Source organism: Lissotriton vulgaris, chromosome 9 (assembly GCF_964263255.1).
Source record: "Lissotriton vulgaris chromosome 9, aLisVul1.2, whole genome shotgun sequence".
In the NCBI taxonomy this organism is placed as follows: Eukaryota; Metazoa; Chordata; class Amphibia; order Caudata; family Salamandridae; genus Lissotriton; species Lissotriton vulgaris.
In genome coordinates this window covers 489,134,848-489,147,360 of record NC_141697.1, presented here as the reverse complement: position 1 = coordinate 489,147,360, position 12,513 = coordinate 489,134,848, and the positions used below count along the sequence as shown (strand labels likewise).

Below are 12,513 nucleotides of genomic sequence, written 5' to 3'. Positions count from 1 at the left end.
GCATCTAACTCCTCCACTACTTCTGGAGATGCAAGTGCTAGATATCCATAACTCCATTAAAATGTGAATATTTCGAAATTGTGGTTTCAAATTTTAATGTGATGTATTTAAAGGGTTTTGACAATTACCATTACTGTAATGGTGTGTATAATATTTATGTGTTTTGAGAACAGGGTGGTGTTTTCACTTGGGCAAAAATTACTATATGTCAAGGCCATTTCATGCGGAAAAGTGACCATGGTTATACTGGCAATGTGCACACTGTACAATAAAAATGTCCCTGCGATGATTGAAACACAAGTATTTTACAAATTGAGCTGTTATCAAAGTAAAATGTAAGTAAACATGTTTTACCTCCTCTTCAGCCTAAGAATTTATATACCTAAAATAATTCCCAAAAAACATAGGAGTACCCAATGCGTGTGTAGGTCAATTATAAATATATAGGTGCAATCAACCAATCAAGAGGATTTATAGAGAGCGGCTAATCACCTATGATGGTATCCAGGCGCTGAGGGTCTTGCAGCTTCAGGTGGGATTAGTTAAACAACCAATTCTTGAGTGCCTTCTGGAATTCTAGGAGAGAGGTGCCGTTCCAGAGATGCACGGGGAGTTTGTTTTAGGATTTGGCTGCGAGGTAGAAGAAGGAGGGTCCTCCACTGTTAAAGAAATTTGCAAAGGCAAGAATCCATAAATACACACACGTATTTCAGATCGTATTTGTGGGGAACATATGTTACAAAAGTTGACGTTATACAATCAAAATATTCGAATGGATCACAAGAAGCTGGCATATTAAGGTGTTTAGCATGAAAAATGTGAAGAATTGCATTTGTAAAATGAGAGAATCAGCGAAGCATCAAAAGCAGTCGGCACGGTAGACACCCTGAAATTCCAGCCATAACATGCACAAATTCACACAGTTTTAATTATCAGAGCATGCAGAGAACATACTACATATACTTAGCACTGGGGCAGAAAGTGGGCAAAAATATTTTACTGGGGGGTTTGGCCAGCCTTAATGGGGGGGTGTGGCCAGCCATCATGGGGCGTGACCAGCCATCATGAGGGCGTGGTCAGCCATCATGGGGGACATGCCCTGCCATCATGGGGGGGCGTGGCCAGCCATCATGGCCGCAAAGACGTGTCTTTGCTCTGCTCCGCGACAGAGCCTCACGAAAAATCCAGCCTGCGATGTCCAGCCCCGACTAGGCGATCAATGGTGAGTGGGGTCTGGATACACAAATAGTCAAATGGTAGAGATCATCCCAGGTTAATCGCTGCTGGGAGAGGTGGCCAGATTAGTCCTTATTCTTGATGAGCGGGTCCGACAGCCACCTCGACAAAATGGTGGGAGACTCAGCCGTCCGTGACAGCTCGCACCTCGGAGTGAGCGCGGGTACCAGCAAAGTCTCCCTGGAACTCCGGTGGCCCGGTGGGAGGAGCGAGGACCCAGCGCTCCATGTGGGAACGGATACGGAAGGCCAGCTGGACCGCATGAGCGCCCGAAATGGGAGCCGCACCTGTTAACAGCACTTAACAGCCGTGAAAGAACCCTGGGAGCTGAGAGTCGTGCTGATGCCTAGGAGGGTGGCCAGGAGAGAAGTGACTGCCCCTGCTGAGTGCTACTCGCCCCTTAGACCACTGCGACAAAATGCAAAGGTGAGGGGGGCCCCCCGGAATGTGAAAGACTGCGGGGACCACATCTGATATGCCTGTAGCTGCACGGACGGCGCTCTGGACGGTTGTGAGAGAGTGTTTCTCCGGTTAAAGGTTTAGCGGTGGAACAGAGTTATTGAAGGTTGCTCTCCTCCTTTGCTGAAGGTGTAGGAAACACACCTCCGTGTATGCCTTCACATACACCTCTGGAGTCATAACGTTTTGGACCTAGAACTGTTTTCTGTGGAGGAGATCCCGATCCGTGCGCCACGTAAGAGGAGGTTGGCTGCACCCCTTTGGGGTGTCCCCCCCGTGTGTAGTGTAGGGGTGACACCGTGAGCCATTTAAAGTACCCTTGTCCTGATGAAGCCACAAGATACTGTTGGCGGAAACGCGACCGCGACTGCGTCGACATCTGATTAAGGAGTCCGGCTATACTGTATATACTGTGTAAATATTACCAAGCGCTTTGTACTAAAACTATACTGTTTTTTTAGGAGAAATTATAACCTTTGCGCTTTAAGGACTACCTTGGTTGTGATACTCCACCCAAATTGAGGAGTGGGTATTTACAGAAAATTGAATGTGCTCTTCTCTTTTTTCTTTTTGTTGAGGGTACACACTGTTGTATATATAATGTATATATTGCTTTGATAGGTTTTGTTGTTGTTTTTTATACACTGTACACTTGTTGACCTCCTTGTCTTTTGACTTTGAATACTGTCCTTTTTTAGTCATATCATTTAATGATAACAGAAACTACTGTATAAAACAGGATAATAAATTGTATCTTGTTTTGAAATAGCATATATGTCATTAATTCCTCAGTACCTTCTTTTCTACTTTTTCATCTTTTGATGCTCCTTGCCCAGGTATGCGAGGGTAATTTGGGCAGAACCCCCGTTCATTACATAGTATGCCTAGGAGGGTGGCCAGGAGAGAAGTGACTGCCCCTGCTGAGTGCTACTCGCCCCTTGGACCACTGCGACGGAATGCACAGGTGAGGGGGGCCCCCCGGAATGTGAAAGACTGCGGGGACCACATCTGATATGCGTGTTGGGCAGGGACCAGCCAGGGAAGGGGCTAAATGGCCCAGATAGGCTCAATATGCTGCACTACATGCTGAGGAAGGGGAAACCCCTCAATGAGATGCCTGACCCTTTGCCTGACCCTAAGATTGCGGCGATTACCTTTTCCTGATCCTAAGATGGCAACAGCTGCCCTCTCCTCTAAAACCCTCTTAAGCACAGCGCAAAGAGCACCCCCAGCACCCAAGCTCCATGAGGGGGGGAGGCTGCACCCCTTAGCAGTTGGCCCAGATGCACACGGCTCACCTGGAGACTGAGTGATCACCCTGGGCCTGGAACCGGCGCCGATCTCCTTGGACGCAGCTACTTTCCTCCTCTGATCTAGTGGCCTTAGAGCGCAGGGCCACGAAGTGTGACGCAGAGCTGTCCCTATGCCACCCAAAAAAGTTCAACCCTACAAGGTCTCCAACTACTTCGGGGTGTCCAAGACGGGTGACGGACCGGAAGGAGAGATCGCCCAAGCAACAAGCAAAATGGTGCTCATTTAGGAGGACCTTCAGGGACTTTAAAAGAGAACTTAGAGAGGTAATAACGGCTGATATTGGTGCCTCCTTTGGGTCCTTCAAATCCGAAATGGGCACAAAAATGATCGCGCTCCAGGCGGACGTGTATACGGTGGGGGCGCACACCCTCAACCTGGAAGCTAAATGCCAAGATTTGGAAGGCCGCATTCAACCACTGGAGGAGGGGGCGGAATCCATTACTGCTCATCTGAACACTGTACTTCTAAAATGTGAAGATTTATTTTGGAGAACCGCTCCCGGAGGGAGAACATATGGGCACAGGGCCTGGAGTAAGGATAAGAAGGAGCAGATATGGAAGCTTATATGGTGGGCCTCTTTACAAGCGTCCTAGATGTGCAACTGGACTGAGTCCACAGAGTAGGCCCGGCGCTTCAAGGGAGAAATCAACGACCAAGAGACATCCTAGCCTAATTCGCTTCCTCTAAGGTTAAGGAAGTGGTGCTCCGGACAGCCCGAGATTGTAATACGGTTCTAAGGCGCGACTTGCGCGCTATTCCAGGATGTCGCCCAGGCCACGTTGATGAGATGCCAACAGTTCCGACTGATCACACCAGCCCTAAGGGATTGTCTCATTAGATATAGATGGACCTACCACTTTGGCCTGGCTTTCTCCTTCAACAAAAAGCAACATCACTTCACTGAGGTGGAGGGAGCAGCAGCCCTACTTGGTCTGTAAAACCCCTCATCACAATCTGAGCCAGTGATGAAAGAGGGCCCCAGCGATAGGCCCACCTGGTGGGGAACTAAGGGAGCCTGGCAAACCCCTAAGAAAGCCAACAAGAAAACTTCACAAGGGGGCTCCGCGCCCCTTTCAGTAGCCACTCACACTACCATGGCATCTGCCAGCCCGAGCAACCAGAGAATAACAAGGAAACTTCATCTGGGTTATTGGATCCCCATGGTTATGGAACAGAATCAATGACAAGGCGCCACCCTTGGTTGGACTCTCTGCTTACAGCTATTGGATAATGGTGTACGTTGGCTAGCAAAGGCCGTTCGTCAACCAGTTATGAGTCTTATCGATTCCAGGAACAAGGATCTTCCAGAGATTTCTTGTGGGGCTCTGCGGGGGTGGTCTTGCCCCACTAGCCTTCTGATGATACGGTCCCATGGGACCTTCCAGACTTTTGATCAGTTTATGTTTTTTGTTTATATGATTCTGTTGTTGTGTGTTGTTCCCAAGGTCCACAATCTATACATTCTGTAGATTTTCTATAAAGCTGATAGGCCTGGAGGTAGATGTAATACAAAGATCAGCATTTTTAAAAACGGATTATCTCTGCCCACTTTCATGAGTCAGGAATTTTCCCACCAGCTGTAATGGCAGGAGGGGGAAGATGAGGGGATTTCCATTACGATCTACTCGGGAATGAGGGGATAGATGGGGGTTACACTAATGCCATGGAATGTTAGGGGCCTTAATTTCACTAACAAAAGACAGCTCTTCTGGAAGTTTCTGGGGGATCAGGGCCCGCAGGTGGTGGCTGTACAAGAGACTCATCTTAAAAGGGGAGAGGAGGAACGTCCGAAGCATAGACACTATCCCCTGATATTTCGAGTGGCCCATCCCAAAAACACAAAATGACGTAGCACTATTGTTCAGGAAACATCCTTTACAACGCAACTTTTACCACGCAGTGCCTTTACGACGAGACTTTTACAACGCAAACCATTACAACGCATTGCGCTGGGGGGCGCTCTAGGATAGGGAATAAGTTTAATTTACTATCCAACACCTTCCCTAGTGTCTTCGGGGACTGGAGTTGGAATAGTAAATTAAACTATTCACTATCCAGCACCCCAAAGTGCTATGCGTTGTGAAGGTTTTCGTTGTAAAAAACGCGTTGTAAAGGCATGCGTGGTAAAAGCATGCGTTGTAATGTCATACATCCCTATTGTTCCATTCCTCAGTCCACTTTCACCTTGAAGCCTCAAAAAGTGATAAAGAGGGGAGATTTATTATGGTACGCAGCTTGCTCTCAGGTAGGACCTGCGCGATAGCAGCAGTTTATGCACCTAATATGGGACGGGGGAATTTCTAATTACCTTTCTCCGGTCTTTAGTGGGGTTCGCATCGGGGGAAGTTGTGATTTTAATCTTGTATGGGATCCACTGATAGACACTACATATCCACTGAAAACTGAAGGGGGGTGTTCAGCAAATCTCTGAAAGCATCCCTACAGCAGTTGGGTCTTCTCGATGTATGAAGGACACTAAACCCCACCACTTGAGACTACTCCTTTTTCTCACACGCTCATATTTCATACTCGAGAATAGACCACATTTTTGTTAGTCAATCTCTCCTTCAGGCGTGTATGACCTCCTTTTTTCTCCCCTTAGCTATCTCAGACCACGCACCAGTGACCTGTGTCTTGAATTGACAGGCCCCACGTTCTAAACTGGCCAGATGGTACTTCGCAGAAGTGCTGTGCAAGGATAGACTACACAGAGATGACATCCGTCAAGCTATCAGGGACTTCTTCACTATTAATCTTCCAGTGGACACATCAGTAGCAAACAATTGGGATGCCTTTAAGGCACATATACAGGGTTATGGCATCGCCTTGGCCACCTCCCTACGGACACTCCAGACGAAGGAACGGTTGGAGTTGGAACAAGAATTACTCAATACAGAGGCCGCCCATAAGGCCACACCCTCAGCTCCGGCCCTTAGATAGCTTACAGTCCTTAGAGGGAAACTGAATGCCATCTACACCAATAGAGGAGAAGAAACAATAATTTAGGCTTCAGGTACAGGGATACGGGGAAGGGGGCAAGGTAGGCTCAACAACTAAGGGCTAAGCAGGAAAAAAATATGTAAAGCAAATAATGGATAGGCAGGGGGTAGCACACACCAGTGAAGAGGGGAAAGCTAAAGTGTTCCACGAATTTCATTGCACACTACACCAGGCAGAATCCTCACAAACACTGGATCAGAGAAAATACCTAGATGAGTTCGAACTTCCCCAGGTCCCAGGATCAACAAAGGAGGAATTGGGCAGCGCCATCTCCCAGGAGGAAGTGCAGGCAGCTATCGACTCACTCAAGCGGCATAAAGCTCCTGGCCCACTGGGTTTACTGCACAGTTCTACTGAACCTTTGCCACCGAATTAGACCCTCAGCTCACTATCCTAGTCAATGATATTGCTACAACCCATGCGGTGTCTCCGTCCATGGGGGAGACCCTGATCTCAATCATCCCGAAGCCAGGTAAATATCCTGAGTAATGCTCCTTATATAGGCCTATTGCTCTGTTGAATCTAGATGCAAACTCTATTCCAAAATCCTGGCCACTAGACCCGAGAAGATCCTACCCACTCTTATTCACCCCAACCAATCAGGATTCATCAAAGGGCACCAGACAACCTTTGCAGGGTGCTTTACCTTATAGATAAAGTTCAGAAAAAAATGGATACCAGCGGCCCTTTTATCACTAGACGTAGAGAATGCCTTTGGCCGGGTTGACCTGGGTTTTCTACAGCTTCCTCTGCTCTGATGTGGGTTCTGCAAATCCTTTTTGGGGATAGTAAGGGATAACTTCAGTGCACCACGATCTAGGGTTTTGGTGAACGGAGTGGCATCACATTTTTTTAACCTAGCAAGAGGTACCAGACAAGGCTGCCCCCTTTCCCCAATCCTCTTCACTCTTTGCATCAAACCTTTCACAGCTAGAGCGCGCCTTTCCCACCATCTATTGACGAGGCCCAGCCTCAAGGAGGGCCTTGCTCTCCCAGACTTCTTAACATACTACAGGGTGGCCCAGCTGCGAGTACTGGGCAAATGGTCACTGACTGAGTCAGAAAAGTTAAAGTTTTGGCTTCACATAGACAAGCAGGTGACGGGTAGGACCATCTGCTACTTACCTTGGCGACAGAAAGCGGATCGTTCAGCCAATGCCTATTTAAACATACCCACAGCAATGATGCCCCAGGTGTGGGACACGGTGACCAAAACCCTACCAGTGACCACTTTCCCTTTACACTATACACCCATTCACCTTAGCACTGCTTACCCTCCAGCACTGTTCGAAGGGCCCTTTGATCAATGAAGGGAGGGGGGTTGCCTTATGATTTCTAATCTCTTCTCTGGCTTGAAGCGCCGCTCCTTTACAGACTGCGTACACTAGTTTCATCTCCCACTTTCAGAGGATTTCCACTACGCCCAGCTAATACGCTGGGCTCAACAGCTGCAGCTCCTGCAGGCAGCCACTAGAGACCTACTCCTGCAAGAAAAGTTTGTCCAGTCTGGCAACATGTGGAGGGGGTGCATCTTCGTTCTCTATACACTTCCGCTTATACTGGGCTCTCAACTGTCATTGCGCCACAAAACATTCTGGGTGGACATTCTGCCAATTGTGCCTTCAGACAAGCAATGGGAATGCCTGTATAAAGATATTGCAAAGTACAACTGTTATGTTATGTTATGTTATTTATATTTTTATAGCGCGCAGCTGCCCCAGCAAAGGGGCGTCCTGGCGCTTTGACAGACGCTAGAACATAACACACAATAAAAGAAAAGAAATTAACTAGATACTGGAAACACGAAAGTTTTAATCGCCTGCCTGAAGGCGAGCAAATCTTCAAGAGCTCGGATGTGTACCGGGAGCGAATTCCATAAACCTGCCGCTAGCACCCTAAAGGAGCGGCCACCCATTCTGCTCAGCTTAAAGCGTGGACAGACAGCCAAATGAAGCCCCTCCGATCTCAAGGATCTCGAAGGCGTATAGGGCGTGAGTAGATTAGCAAGTGCCGGCGGCGAAGAAGATTTCAAGATTTTAAAGGCCAGACACAGCGCCTTGAACTTAATTCGCTGTCTGACCGGGAGCCAATGCAAGGCCGTGATGGTACCAGACACTGAACAATGTCTGGGGAGGCCCACAATGGCTCGTGCCGCAGCATTTTGTACTCTTTGGAGCCTAGAGGCCTCCGCTTGATTCACCCCTAACAACAATGAGCTGCCGTAGTCCAACCGAGATAGTATTGAGGCCTGGACCACAAGCTGTCTGGTAGGGGGATCAAAGTACTTTAAGACCGGCCTAGTACCCCTCAAAATTCCATAGCACGTGGCAGCCACCTTCTTGGTGTGGTCCCTGAAGGTGAGCGCAGAGTCCACCCAGATTCCTAGATTTCTCACTCCAGCAGCTGGAATAGGAGTGACACCAAGCTCAGATGGCCACCACTGGTTACCCCATAGCTCAGCGTGCTTCCCAAGTACCAACACCTCCGTTTTGGTGGCATTCAACTGAAGGCAGTTGGTGCGAAGCCAGCTTGCTACCGCCAAGAGACCCGCACGGAATCTGGGGGCCTCCAACTCAGGGTCTCCACTAAGTGTCACCGCTAGCTGTGTGTCGTCCGCGTATGAGGCCATCGTGAGACCCCACTGTTTGACGACACCAGCCAACGGTTTCACATAGAGGTTGAACATTGTAGGGCTCAACGAAGATCCCTGTGGTACCCCCAGCTCCAGGGGATAGGTGGCAGATTGGCCAGGTGGTATAGCCACTTTAAAGGAACGGTCTGCCAGAAAAGACCGGAACCACTGGAGAGCGACATCCGTCACTCCCGCCTCCTGTAAGTGTTGGATCAATATATGGTGGGACACAGTATCGAAGGCAGCGCTTAGATCTAATAATATAAGCGCTGCAGTATGACCTGAGTCAAGTACCTGGCGAAGATGTTCAGTGATGTAAAGTAATGCCGTCTCGGTACTGTGTCCCGACCGGAAGCCGTTCTGACTGGGGTCCAAAATCTGGTTGCGAACCAGATACTCAGACAGAACAGAGTTGACATGGGCTTCTGTTACTTTGGCGATCCAAGGCAACAGGGAGATAGGTCGATAGTTTTCTGGCAACCGGGGGTCAGAGTTGGCTTTTTTTAATATAGGAGTGACCACTGCCTGTTTCCATGCCGTGGGTACCGTTCCACAAGACAGTGACATATTGATGAGATTCAATATGGGGTCACGGCACAGCGGGGAAAGTGTGTTAATGAAGGCTGGCTTTAACGGGTCAGCAGGAGAGCCTGACTTGACCCTAAGGCTGAACCTGTCAAAGGCCTCAATCGACAGTTCAGGTAAAATGGCCAGGGGCTCATAGTCCGTCGTGACAGGGACAGTAGCCTCTCGATCCTGGTGGAGTGTGTCGAACCCATGGTAGATTTTTTCCACTTTCTCCACAAAAAAGGAGGCCAGTTTGTCACAGTGGGAATCTGTGCAAATTACCTCTGATGAGGATCTGTTTTTCATAAGGTCCTTCAGTACCTTGAAAATTAGTTTTGCTGGATTAGGGCTGGTGGCAAATTCATGAGCGTAAAATGCAGCTCGTGCTCTGCAGATAGCTCTATGGTAGAGCTTCAGCTCAGTGAAATACCGAGTTTTCAGAGCAGGGTCATAGGATCGTCTCCATTCCCTCTCTGTTTTTCGGCAGGATTTTTTCAATTCTGCGAGAGACTCATTATACCAGGGACTAGGTGTTTTTGTCCGGCCTTTCGACCACCGTAGAGGTATAAGAGAATCCAGGGCATCGGTGATCCAAGCGCAGAACTGTTGGTAACCTTGTTCCACATTAGTGAAAGTGCTCAAAGGTTTCCGCTCCAGTATACTATAAAACTCTTCCAGCGTAAGCTTGTGCCAAAGCCTTTTAAGGATAGGCCTATCCATAGATATAAAAGGCTTGTCGTGGACCGGACAGAAAGCTTCAACTAGCAGATGATCAGTCCACCCCATCAACCTCGGATCTGACAACCTTAACCCGTCAAGTGTGGAAAAAAAGGGGTCAAGAATATGGCCTCCAGAGTGGGTTGGAAGGGTGACGAGCTGAGTAAGTTGGAGAGCTTCCAGATCCGCCAACAGGGAGCTCACGGTAGTGGATGACTCATTATCGAAATGGATGTTGAGGTCACCCAAGATGTTAAAATTGGCACAGCCGAGCGCTATGGGACTGACCATATCGGCCAGTGCGGACCTAAAGACAGAATCATTGCCGGGGGGGCGGTAGACAAGCAACCCACTGAAAGTGAATTGATGGGAAAAGGCGACTTTGAAAATAGCACTTTCACAAGCGGGTAGTCCCGACGGCTTCCATTCAGCCGGAAAGCAGGATTTGACTGCCATAGCGATGCCACCACCTCTTGTGGTCCTATTAGAAGTAAAGATGGTATAATTCTGGGGGAATGCAAGATTCAATATGGCAGAGTCAGAGTCCTGAAGCCAGGTTTCTGTCATTAAAAAAACATCGGGATCCTCTTTCTCTATCAGATCATAAATGGACCAGTGGTGCTTTGCAAGTGATCTGACGTTAAGGCACCAGATACGAAGATCTCGCGATGCAACACGTGTTCGTGTAACAGGAGCGGCATCTTCCAAGGAGCGTATTTTAGTAGGGCTCCTAAGAGACCAGCCTTTACAGGCGCAGCTATATGGGCCAGCTAAAGGGTCCACAGGCTTACACGCACATCCTTTGGACAAATGCCCTATGGCCAACAACTCTGGCCGTGTGTAAGACAACATGCCTGCCAGGTGTGGCGATGCAACGCTGTGATGAAATACAGAGCCTGCCCCGCCTCGCGCTGCCTCGACGCGGACGAGCGCAGACGGGAGGACTCAGGCACGACTCCGGCTAAGCGACGGCGTCCTCACCTGCGCGTCCCGCTGCGCGGGAGAGGGGAGCTTTAAGTAGGCTCGCCAATTCTAGCGCGAGCGCGAGGACGCTCCAAGATGGCGCCCGAAGTTATCTTCCCAGCCCTACCCAAAATGGCGCCCACAATGAGCCACCCCCGGGATCCAGGCCCGCCAAAACGGCGGTGAGGGAGCCGATTATATGCGGTATGAGGAAGGGGGCCAAGACCCTGCTAAAATCAGGGAAGAAGTGCAACAAATAAAGTTAAAACAAAATACAGAATCAGGAGAATTAAAAGCGCGGCGAAGCGCCTGCAGCAGCGCCAGCAACAGCGTGTGTCCAATAAAATGAGCATCTGTCAAGGCCTGCCTCGAAACTGAGTCCGCCTTAAGTAGGCTCGCCAATTCTAGCGCGAGCGCGAGGACGCTCCAAGATGGCGCCCGAAGTTATCTTCCCAGCCCTACCCAAAATGGCACCCACAATGAGCCACCCCCGGGATCCAGGCCCGCCAAAACAGCGGTGAGGGAGCCGATTATATGCGGTATGAGGAAGGGGGCCAAGACCCTGCTAAAATCAGGGAAGAAGTGCAACAAATAAAGTTAAAACAAAATACAGAATCAGGAGAATTAAAAGCGCGGCGAAGCGCCTGCAGCAGCGCCAGCAACAGCGTGTGTCCAATAAAATGAGCATCTGTCATGTTCCTGAGAGAGGGCCATTATATAACGTTATATAACTGGTATCTCTACCCCTAAAAACTACACTCTATTTTACCCAACCTATCCGATTGCTGTTGGCTAGGTTGTGGCCTTCTGGGGGTTTCAAACACATATGGTGGGACTGCCCGGCTATAAAGCCCTTTTGGAAAGAAATACCCTCCCAGATTAAGCTAATACCAGGGCATCCGATTGGCGACTCAATGGAATATATACTTTTGGGGGTTCGCAATCCCATTCTCAAATACCAGACTCAAGGGGACAGGTCCATCATGCGGCTATGTTTGGTTGCAGCCAAGATGGCTTTGGTGGCAGCCTGGAAGAAACCTGAAGCTCCCTCGCTGACACAATGGCATGCCCGTCTATGGCGAGCATATGTCTGAAATAATGGAGGATTCACGTAAAGGCTACGACTCTGTTTGGAGCCCACTAGTAAGCTACCTCTCAGGAGGACTCCCCCTGTTTGCTTGCGGCCCCAGGCTACGGTCATTACATCTCTTCCTGATTTAATACAAAATCCCCCTTCACCCGGGCTTGGGGCCCAGTGCCTCCCTTCACCTGTGAACCCTCCCCTACTGGTCGCAGGAGGTTTTCCTCTTGTATCCTCTTCACATACCAGACAATAAGCATATGTGTGTCCCTGGGTTTCATATGGGGAGGTGTTTTTTTTACTCTCCTTTCTTCTTTCATTATTTTATTTTTTATCTATTGGTGTTCGGTTTCTTAACAAACGAAGACGTTCAAAGAATTTAGAACACAGCTGTTGAACCCTGTGCCCCACTAGCTCGGAGATGCTTATGTTATTATTTGGACTTAGCTCAGGGTTCTGCTCCCGGATTTGTTTGCGGGAGCAACCTGGAACTTGTTAAGAAACTGTGGGGCATATTACCAACAACTAGCGATAATTATCGCTA

At 48.9% G+C, this 12,513-nt stretch overlaps 1 protein-coding gene across 1 annotated transcript in view; it reads left to right on the top strand.

Annotated features, from left to right (window-relative positions):
• The window catches only part of PRKCH (protein kinase C eta), a 773,184-nt gene that overhangs the window by 346,666 nt on the left and 414,005 nt on the right, over positions 1-12,513 (top strand). The window lies entirely within an intron of this gene.